The sequence below is a fragment of the Lonchura striata genome, chromosome 1 (assembly GCF_046129695.1).
Source record: "Lonchura striata isolate bLonStr1 chromosome 1, bLonStr1.mat, whole genome shotgun sequence".
In the NCBI taxonomy this organism is placed as follows: domain Eukaryota; kingdom Metazoa; phylum Chordata; class Aves; order Passeriformes; family Estrildidae; genus Lonchura; species Lonchura striata.
In genome coordinates this window covers 69,362,338-69,372,592 of record NC_134603.1, presented here as the reverse complement: position 1 = coordinate 69,372,592, position 10,255 = coordinate 69,362,338, and the positions used below count along the sequence as shown (strand labels likewise).

The 10,255-nt window shown below is 39.6% G+C and overlaps 1 protein-coding gene across 2 annotated transcripts in view; it reads left to right on the top strand.

Annotated features, from left to right (window-relative positions):
* Positions 1 to 964: 964 nt before the first annotated feature.
* IKZF1 (IKAROS family zinc finger 1) overlaps positions 965 to 10,255 on the top strand; it is a 65,975-nt gene continuing 56,684 nt past the window's right edge. For both annotated transcript variants that reach the window (XM_031503981.2, XM_077785128.1), the window contains exon 1: positions 965 to 1,024. The gene's annotated coding sequence lies outside the window, so the exon portion shown is untranslated. The remainder of the gene's footprint in view (positions 1,025 to 10,255) is intronic.

The window sequence follows — 10,255 nt, the reverse complement described above, 5'->3', positions numbered from 1 at the left end:
TTTGTTCTAAAAAAAAAGTCCAACTTACCCTCAGAGATCTTTGTTCTATAGTACAAACTTTTAGGAAGTAGTAAACAGTTTCTGTTTCAAAAAGCTTGCATTCTAAGCTCCTGGTCTTTCCATCCATTTTTCTGATGCCAATGACTACTTGCTTAGCTTTTTTTTTTTTTTTTTTTTTTTTTTTTAATCCATGAGATTATACAAAGGCATAAAGCTATGCCTAGACTTTTGTCATATGAGAGCAAAGATAAAGGTAGGATGTGAGAAAGGAAGTATTTGTTATCCACGTCTTGAGGATGAGGAACTGAAGCACAGCAAAAAATGAGATCCTCATCCTCCACAGAGCGTAAATGTGCTTAATTCTTAAGCATGAATAATTTCCATCAGGTTTGCCGTGCCCTTCGGACTGAAGAGTAAGGTCTGGATTTCAGCTACTCTCTCTGCCACCGATTTTAAGTAAGTTGCTTAAGTTCTGGTCCGGCGAACCAGAATTCAAGTTCACAAAAAGCGCGGGACGCGTTTTTCACGGGTTGCGAAAGACTAAGTTGAAGTAAAGAAGGATGATCTGACCCCTTAGCTCGGGAGGTGAATTTCTGCAGCTGACGGCCTGTGACTCTCGGCCGTATCGCTGTGCCTGGTAGCAGCCTGCCGTGCGGGGACACCCGAGTCCCGGCACCGCACGAGTCCGGCCCCGGGAGCGTCCTTGGGGCGGCGCGGAGCCCGGCCCCTCTCCCGCGCTTCCAGCTGTGCGCAGCCGACGGGGCACCCCGCTAACAGGTAAAGCAGGCAAATGTCCCCTGTCCCGAGGGCCGCCGCTCGCCCGCCGCCGTCCCAAGCACCGGTGGGGCGGGGGCGGGCGCGGGTGCGGAGCGGGCGGCGGCCGCGCAGGGCAGAGGGCGGGAGGAGAGCGGGAGCGGCGAGGGAGGGACCGGGCGCGAAGCCACCGCCCTCGGGGCAGCGCCGGCACATGGAGCGGCGCCAGCCGCCGCCGCAGCTGTCACCCGCCCCGGCCCCGGCATAGCAGGTACCTCGGGGCAAGGGGTCCCGGGCGGGCACCAGCTCCAGCCACCGGGGCGAGCTGCGGTGCGCGGGTGCGGAGGGGCCGCGCGGAGCCGGTGCTGCCGTGGAGAAGTTGCCGGGCGCGTTAAGTGGGAGGCTGCGGAGCCCGGTCGTCCCATCCCATCCAAACCCATCCCATCCCTTTCTTCCCCTTCTCCCCGTCCCACACGCTTTTTTATTTATTTATTTATTTTTTAATTGAGGACATTGAGCCGAACATACAACTCGGGTGTAATCCAGGCGTTTTAGAGTGCTTCCTTAAAATTTCAGAGATCAGTAGTCATGAGGAGCTGCCCGAGAAGGGGTATTCATTGATTCAAATGCGGATTGGTCTGTGTTCTCGAGTCAGCTGCAGCACTTAGGTTCAGTCAAAGCCCGCGTTCCGAGTTCTTGCGTCTGTAGTTTGCAGAGGGGAGGCAGGTACGGAGGTCACAAAAACTATTAGGAAATTGTAAAATTAGCAGCCCCAATGCTCTTGAGGGGAACGGCATTAGAGAAGTTGCTGACTTCCGAATAGCGGTGGCACCAGAAGTTTTCTTCCTTGCCATACAGCCTGTTACAGCTGGAGGGTTTTTCTCACCCTGCTCCGCAAAGTTGCCCTCTTGGTGAAGGGACAGTTTCGCTCTGCTGTCGTTGCTAAAGAAGATGCGCTTAGTTAGAAACTGTGTGTGTGAAGAAATGAGTTCCCACTGCAGCAGTCAATTCTAAGGAAACTTTTAATTTTGTGCTTCAAGAAACCTGATTACTTCTTGGATTGCTTTTCTACCTTGGTTTAGAAGGTATGGTAACACTGCCAGACATTGTGCAAAGCATTCTGCTTCCAAAATTTTTAAAAGTTAATAATACCGTATCTGAAAATTGTGTAGTGTATGATTGCAAATTACCTCAAAAAGTGATGTTTTGTGGGATGCAAGAATTTTTAGACCTGTATGGCCAGTAGCTTTAAGTATTGAAATTGTTGTAGAGGAATATAATGTTATTTCTTTTTCCTTTTTTTTTTCTTTCTTTTTACTTTACTTTTTCTTTTTTTTTTTTTTTTTCCTTTCACTAAATTTTAATGTAAGAAGTTGTTTCGAGGACTTTGTGTGGAGGTTAGAAGTTACGATTTAGAGCTTCTTGACTATGTATTTTTCTTTCCAATATCTGGATGCTACCAAGGTTACATTGATATGCATTTACTGTCCAGATGTCCAAACTTTACCCAAATTAAATAAACCAGGAATATAATCCTGGTTATATTTTGTGCATTCATATTAATAACCCCATTTTCTAGACTTTAATAGTTTAGTTTTAAAATTCGAAGCTGTAATGCATTGTAAGGTCCAAATCCTTTAAAAGACAGGCTTTGTTAGTTTCAGTTGACTGCTCACATCAGTTGTAACTCACACACACTCTGCAGTGCCGTGGAGTATGACTCGCTGTTAAACATTATAAATGATCATTGAAATGTAAAGAAAAAGCATATTGATATGTTGTATTTGGAAGTAAGTACTAAAATTCTTTTCAAATACTTGGAAATATTTTATCTGAATCAGCTAAGCAGGGGCATGTTCAGAGTGGCTTGTGGCACTGCTCTCTCACCTTGCTAGTGAATTGCATAGTTTAAGGTGTTTGAAGCCTTAGTGAAATAAAAAATGAAAGATGCAATGCCTTTAGCTTCTGAATTTTCCAAACAAAATTTTTGCATTTACTTAACTTTGTTTATTCTTTGTTCTCTTTGTTACTGAGGGAAAATATAAGTCCGAATCATGCGAATGGATTTGACCATGTTACCATGAAAATTCCCCGTTCATGGTTAATATAACAGTTGATACAGTAGTTGATACTGTGTCTCTTTTCTAAAAGGTTTCCTTGCTCCCATGCATAGACTTCTTTCTAACATTGGCATGGTCTGCTTTGATTTTAATTCATGTTGGTCAAGAAACTCAATAAAAACCACAAGTTATACTACTTAGAGAGCCTTTTGTCCCCACCCCCTCAATCCTTAGCAAAACTTTACCAAGTTTTAGTTACATGGCTGTATGCCTTACTTCTTTGTCAAAGCCTTTGAAACTGAAGCCTGAAGACATGAGAAACCAAGTACAGTCTGTGTGCAAGACCAAGGATTCTTAAAACAGTTCATGTCCTTATGATAGCTGTCTGTAGCAGAACTGCAGGGGGGGAAGTGTCCGAAATACTGCAGAGCTCTGCACTTTACATAGTTCATGGTTTTGTTATCCCAGACTTGCTTCCAGCCTTAAAGATTTTCTCACAAATCTTAGTATTGGTGACTACCCATGTGCTCTTTTTCTTATTTTTCTTTGTTTGTTTGTTTGGGGGTTTTTTTGGTTTGTTTTTTTTTTTTTTTGGGTAACGTAGGTGAAAATCAGAACATGATATACTGCAAGTTTATGAAAAAATATAAATAGAAAGTATATCCCTAATTAGATGGTAAATTTAAGATAAAAAGCCAAGGAGAAATCAGGTTTACCCACTGAGTGCGAAGACTGATGAGACTAAAGTCAGTGGAAGCCCAATGCTGGACATCCCCAGCATCCAGGATTTCAAACCGAATGCACTGATCCTTGCAAGAGTCTTCTACCTACTGGGTATGGCTTCCAGGGAAAATGACAGGAAGCATAATATGAAATTTTATTGACTGTCCTGATTCAGTCAGGAAGGAGTGATGGACCATAGTATTTGAAGAGGAATCACTAATATCTCTGGGCCAATGTAATGATGGGAAGACAGGGCAGAGGACTTCATGCTCCCAGTAACTGGAGAAACTTAGATACCGATCCTACGTGCATCCTTTATTCCAGCTGAGTATTTCTCAGGGTGGCTACTTATCTACAAGTGAGAAAAGTGCCTTGGTGTGTTTTCAGTAGGTCCCATACTCCTGAGTTGCATTACAGAGACAAGCTTGTCATATGCATCAGACTTTCCACCCTAGCTCCCAGCTGCCGGTACTCCCCCCGTGAACAACACTTTTGTCATTTGTGTTGCATTCAGCGTACCATTAAAAAATGCAACAACCTCCATCTCAGCATTACTTGTAGCAGTTTTCCTATCCCCTGTGGATCTTAATACCAAAAACCTAGTCTGCTTGCTGCTTCCACTGCATAGCAATGCAGAAATGTAACTGGATAACCAATCCACGGAGTTTTACAACAATGCAAAATTTCTTTCTCATCATTAAAATTGGATAACTCAAAAATGAAGCCAAAAACATTTCCAGCCATATTTTATTTGAGCTAAGGTACTTATACTAACACCACAATTTTGCAGAAAACAAGGAAATGGGTCCAGTCTGTATTTCAGCAACAAAAAGTGAGGGTATAATGAATCGTATGCTGTCCTGGCAGATCATTTTTGGCAATGTCCTCTTAAAAAGTCCAGAAGATATCGAAAGTTATGGATCACAGCCTAATTGTGTGGCTCTTTGTCAGGAAAAACTTCCACTGAAGGCTTATGGGATTTTTTTTCTCCTGTTTTATGTGCAAGAAAAGCTGGATCCATAGTAATTTTTGTTTTTTGGTCAAGATTCACATATGTACTTCATTACATTTTGATCAGTCATTACTTTCTACTATTATTAAATGTAATAAAATTAGACAAAAAAAATCATAATAAAATAGTAGAATTTAGTGTAGCAATAATGGAATCTTTGGAAAATGTTGTCATCCTTATGAGAGTAAAGCAGGATGCTGCGCTGGCTCCCCCGGAATTCCCCTCCCAAGTTACAAACACCACTTTTTTAGCAAGTATAAAATTACTCAGAAAGAAAGAACACTGGGAATACATTATACCAGTTGAGAAGTGGAAGATAAGGACTCTCATCAGTGTTTTCTGGGGCTATAATTCTTTGGGAAGCCTTTTTAAATGCTTGCAACTCAATGCAAGAGTCAAAAGAGGAAAGACCTATTCTTCACTGGTATTATTTCTGTAATCCAAAGATTATTTTTGCTCCCCCCACCTGACACTGGTGTGGAAAAGCATTTAGAAATGCGTGTGAATGCCATGTAAGGCAAGGCAGACAACCTCAGTCTTGTCAGCTTTATGGCATTTTTTTAAACAGGTGGTTACTTTAAATAACTTCCACTCATCCAAAGTAGCTGCAGGAGTTTTCTCTCTGCAATGGCTATCCAACAAAGTGGACTGACTTCATCTGGAAAACTCCCTTCTTCCAAGGTCAACTGTGGCTTGTTGTCCCTTTAACAGTCTATATATAAACCTAACTACAACTCAACAAAAACTTTGTTTGCTCCCTAAATTTAAACAGAATTATGTTTACCCCTTAAGGTATGTTGCAATGCATCTTTATTAAAAACCCAACAACTTCTGCCTCACCCTTCTCCTTCAGAACATAGCTTCCTCCATGCTTTAAGGTGGTGAACAGGAAGAGAGCATGGTTTTTTTGCACTAAGCAGTTTGCCACCAACACTGTGGTGGCTGCAAAAGTAGGTCTTAGTTCTGAAAAGATACATGCATGTTCTCAGCTTTGTTTGTACCATTGCAAATTCTTGGGGGGATAGAACCATGCAGGATTGGGAACTGCATGGCACTATCATGCTTCCTGTGTAAATGCTTCCAAAGGCCATTCAGACTGCAGGTTTGGATGAGCAGTCACATTGAAATCATCATATTTTTTAAGCCATGGGAACTGTCCACCTCTCTTGCTTATCTTGCTTATTTCATGTGAAAGATTTACATTTCTTCTTCTGATCCCACTTGTTCTAGCTCTCTCAGTGAAAGAGAAACTTGCTCTGTAAGAGAGATCAGATTCCCCACTGAATTGCTTCATTTTTCTGCTTGTTTCGACTCACTGAGAACAGTACAGCAATTGCAGTATAAAACTGGAATTGACTATAATGGATTGGACTCAGAATATTTTCAAAAGCAGAGTGAGTTAACTAAAATATGTAGTGTGGGGGAATTTGCTAATTTGCTTTAATTTTAGGAATTCTTTTTAGGTTTATTTAAAGGTAAAAAAAAAAATCACACCAATCACTAATATGCTTATTCAGGTTGGTAATGTCCTTTAATAATCTGTAACAGCCTGAACAGTTGGAAGGGAAATTAGGAAGCAACTCGGTGATCATGAAGCACACTGATCATGAAGCATACTGAAACCTATAATTCGGACAAATTGACTACTGATACATTGTAGAGTATACCCGGCAATAGCAATTCTCAACATAAAGAGGTGCTTTTGTGTTCTCTCTATTGCATATTTAGATACACTGTGGTAAAGACATCCTACGCTTTTTAAATCAGATAAATAGATATATACAAAAAGCACAGTTCTTCGTCTGCTGTTTACCTTCCCTTGAGTGAGAGCTCTGGTAGAATATCCAAGAGCTCTATTTGGCCACTTGAGAACATGCTGTGTTCTTAGATTGAGTGCCTTAATTTGCACCTTTCACCTTTTATAGTCAGTTTGTTTATAAGATGGAAGTGTGTGCATTTTCTTTGTCCTGGTGGATTTATTCCACTTTTCTGCTTGATTTTTAGTGAATAAAGGTGACAGGGTTTAATGAGTTAATAAAACTTGCCCTTAATTAGGAAAATTGCCTTCATATTTTTCTCATATTGTGGAAAAAATTTATAATTACTCTGGTTGCAATTCAAAAACTTGAAGGAAGAACTTTTTTCATATTTGCAATGGTATCAAGTCCGGTAATTTGCACACAAAGTCAATAAAATAATGGATTTTTTATTATCTCCTTTACCAATGAATTGTTACATGAATATAGCTCAAGCAGAGAAAATGCTAGGAGGAGCACATATGGAAAACACATATATGATACAAGATGCACTTTTTATCAGTTGTCAGTGATTTGAAAAGAGAATTCCCAAAGAACTGAGGATTATGTAGGATCTTTGAGACAACTTTTTTTGCACCTTCACAATTGTTCCCTTACACAGAAATTAGTTTTACATGTGCCAGACATTTAAATGTTTCACATCTGCACTGTTAGCAGAGTTCTTTTCTTAATCTTGTGTGTTGAATTACAGTGCTTCCTTCATTTTGCAGGCAGGAGCTCTCCATTGAAATTTCACTGTATGCTCATAATTGTATTGTCAATTCGTGTAGTTAACCAGCATTTACACTAGGTAAGAATAGAGAAATGACTGAATAAACTAAACATCTCCCTTGACTATGTAGAAAATGCTGAATACAGAATTAGTGCAGAGGGAAAAAAATTGATCCACTTAGTTTTAACCTTTTTTCTGTTTTAATGCAGTCCTTTAAAAGACCTGGAGGTATTTGTTTTACTCTTTGAACAATAACAGAAGGACATTGAAGTGCTCATTATGACTCTCAGTTCTCAGAAAGGACCACCCCTCACCTTGGTAGTTATTATTTACATTGAGCTGTGTGATGAGGCGGAAATTAAAAATAGAATTAAAATGGTTTTAAAGTAGAGTCATTCACAGAGATTGTGAAGTGTAGAATATTAAATTACAATAATAAAGCTAATTATCAGCTGCTTGCTGAGATATTGAATGCTTTTAATTAAAATGAGTTTGTAGAATTCTAGCAGTTTTCTTCAAGTATTTGAAGATTGGTTATACAATACTGATTACCTTCTTTCCATGTTTAACAGTCTTCCTCTTGCATGTGTAACCATATTTAGCACATTTGTATATGAAGTTGCAAGCCTGTTTACATATATATATATATATATATATATATATATATACTAGCTCTTTGGTTTAAAATGAAGCCAAACATTAAATCTTTTTACAAAGTTGTCTTTATTCACCTCTTCTCTTTGTTGTTGCCCTATGTTCCATGACTTCCATAGATACAAGAGGTTTGGTGCCATTAGGTTGAGACCCTCTGATGCAATTAGAAATGCAACTGTACTATTGTTCTGCAGGTAGATGCAACTCCCAGCTTAAACCCCAAAGGATTGATGAGACATATATGATGGTACCACTCCTGACATGTTTTTAATGTGCAAATTCTCCTGTCAGATATGTTAAGGGCTATAGGAGTTTTCTGTGGTTTTTTGGGCTGCAACTCCTTTTCCTTTATTAATTTATTTATTAAAATTATCTCTATGTGCCTTGGGTGGTTGAATCTAGGATCCATTGTAGGACCTTCACTTTAATTTAGGTTTTAAAATGGATTGGGGTTTTATAGTTTTGGTTGTTGGTTTGGAGTTTTAGTTTGCTAAAGGTGAAGCCTGTGTGGTGAGGAGCCCATGACACATGTCAGAGGCCACAGACATGAGGTGTGCTCACACACCAGCGCTCCATCAGAACCAGCTGCTCCAGTGACCAGTGTGAGTGGTCCCTTTCCTTCCATGGGGCTGCTTATAGAAATGGGGGTTGCACAGTCTGGTCTTTCCCCAAGGTGCCTGTGGAAGAAAAGCTGGGGTTCTCCTCTTTGCTTGTCTTTCACACTCAACCCAGTGTTGTCACCACTGAGGAATGCATGTTCCCCTCACTTTTTGTATTTGCAAGAGCACCTGAAGAGCACCAGCTCCCTTGTATAAAGTTTATTTCCCCTCCCCTCAAGTCTTCATGAAGCACTTATTTTCTGCTTTGAGGTTTCATGGAAGTGTACCTGCCCCTGTGGGCCACACTCAAGGCAGAAATGTTCTTCAGGCACCTTTCTGTCTGCTCAGCATGGCTACACCTAAAAATTGTCAGGAAACATGCATCTGGATGTAGTGTAGGTTTGTGGAGTCCTCACAGCGCCATCCCTGTAGATGGAAGGACAGCTTTGGGTAGGTGTGCTGGTGTAAGGCCAAAGTGGCTCCACAAATACCAGCATTTGTGATTTCTTTTCCTTACCAGGAGGTTCCATTGTGCTCAGAGAAGTCCCAGAGAAGTCAATACATATGGAGCTCGGGAAACACAGAAGAGAAAAAGGATAGCTAGTCTTTGGCATTGGATTAGGTCATTCCATTGAATCACATCAATGGCCCAATCTTGGGATCTTTTAATATCCTAAGAGAACAGCGTTGTAGAAGGACTGACATGCTTACACATGCTTTATATCAATTGATGAAGGCTTATATAAATGCTACGCATTCATTTTCTTGACAAGAAGGTTTACTGTTGAATTTGCTGGGAGACAAAATAATAAACCAGGATTTGCCAATAATTAATTTACTGTATTCTGTAAGATTAGAAAATCTTGACCTTAAATGACTTCTTTCTATTTACACCTGGAATTCTAAAAGGTCCTAAATCCACTTCTGGGCATAATTTACATTAGGTATAAATGGAACAGTACCTCCAGTGATTCATGGCGTGTATTTTGGTATATTATTAAGACATAGGATAAGTTACATTGTATAGAAAGTTGCAAGGAGGGAAATTCACGACATGTAAATTTTCTTCGGGGAAAATGCTGTCTAAATTTAATCCAAAATGTTTGTGTGATCATGGCCACATAGATGCTGCATTACTTAAAACAAAATCAACATAACCTTTCAGAAGGGTTGTGTGTTGATTATAATGTAATTTAAAATTGCAATATTTTGATTCTTTTTCCAAAGGATTGTAGTAGCTTCATCTCTCAATCTGGTATTCATAGTCTGAAGAGGAAAGCATACAGGTTAGAGTTCCTTATCAGAACAGCCTTGAAGAAATTATTGTATCTATTTTGAAAGGAATTTTATCTATTTCGTAGCTCTTGTAATAAGGGGCCAAACTTTGAAGCTATTTGTATTCCTAAATAGAAGAATTATCTACTATCACCTTGGTGCTAATCCCTTTCCTGCTGTAAATAAGAGTGAGACAGATTCAGCACTTGAGAGCAAGATTCCTTCAGTCAAGTGCCCACCCAGCTTTTTATTTCTAACTTCAGGCTCTTAAATTAGCTGAAAACCTAAAGAGATGTGACTGCATTGAAGACAATGAAGCCATGCACATTTCTTATGCTAGTGACAAATTTGATTCATGGGTAAAATTAAACAATGAAAAATTAAAAAATATTTTTTCCCTGCCAAACCAAAACAGGCCATAATTTTAGGGTTTTATTTCAGAAACATTTCTAAAACATTGCTCTTTTAGATAAGTCATTATAAAAGTTTATTGATTTACAAATGGATAACAAATAGATGCTTTAGTGCAAATTCTCATATCTATACATAAGATCTCTTATTTTCCAGAGAGTGACAATTCTTACTTCTGCTCATTCTAGAGTAAAGAAAAAAAAATCAAGGCATGGTTTCCTATTCATAGATTTACCATA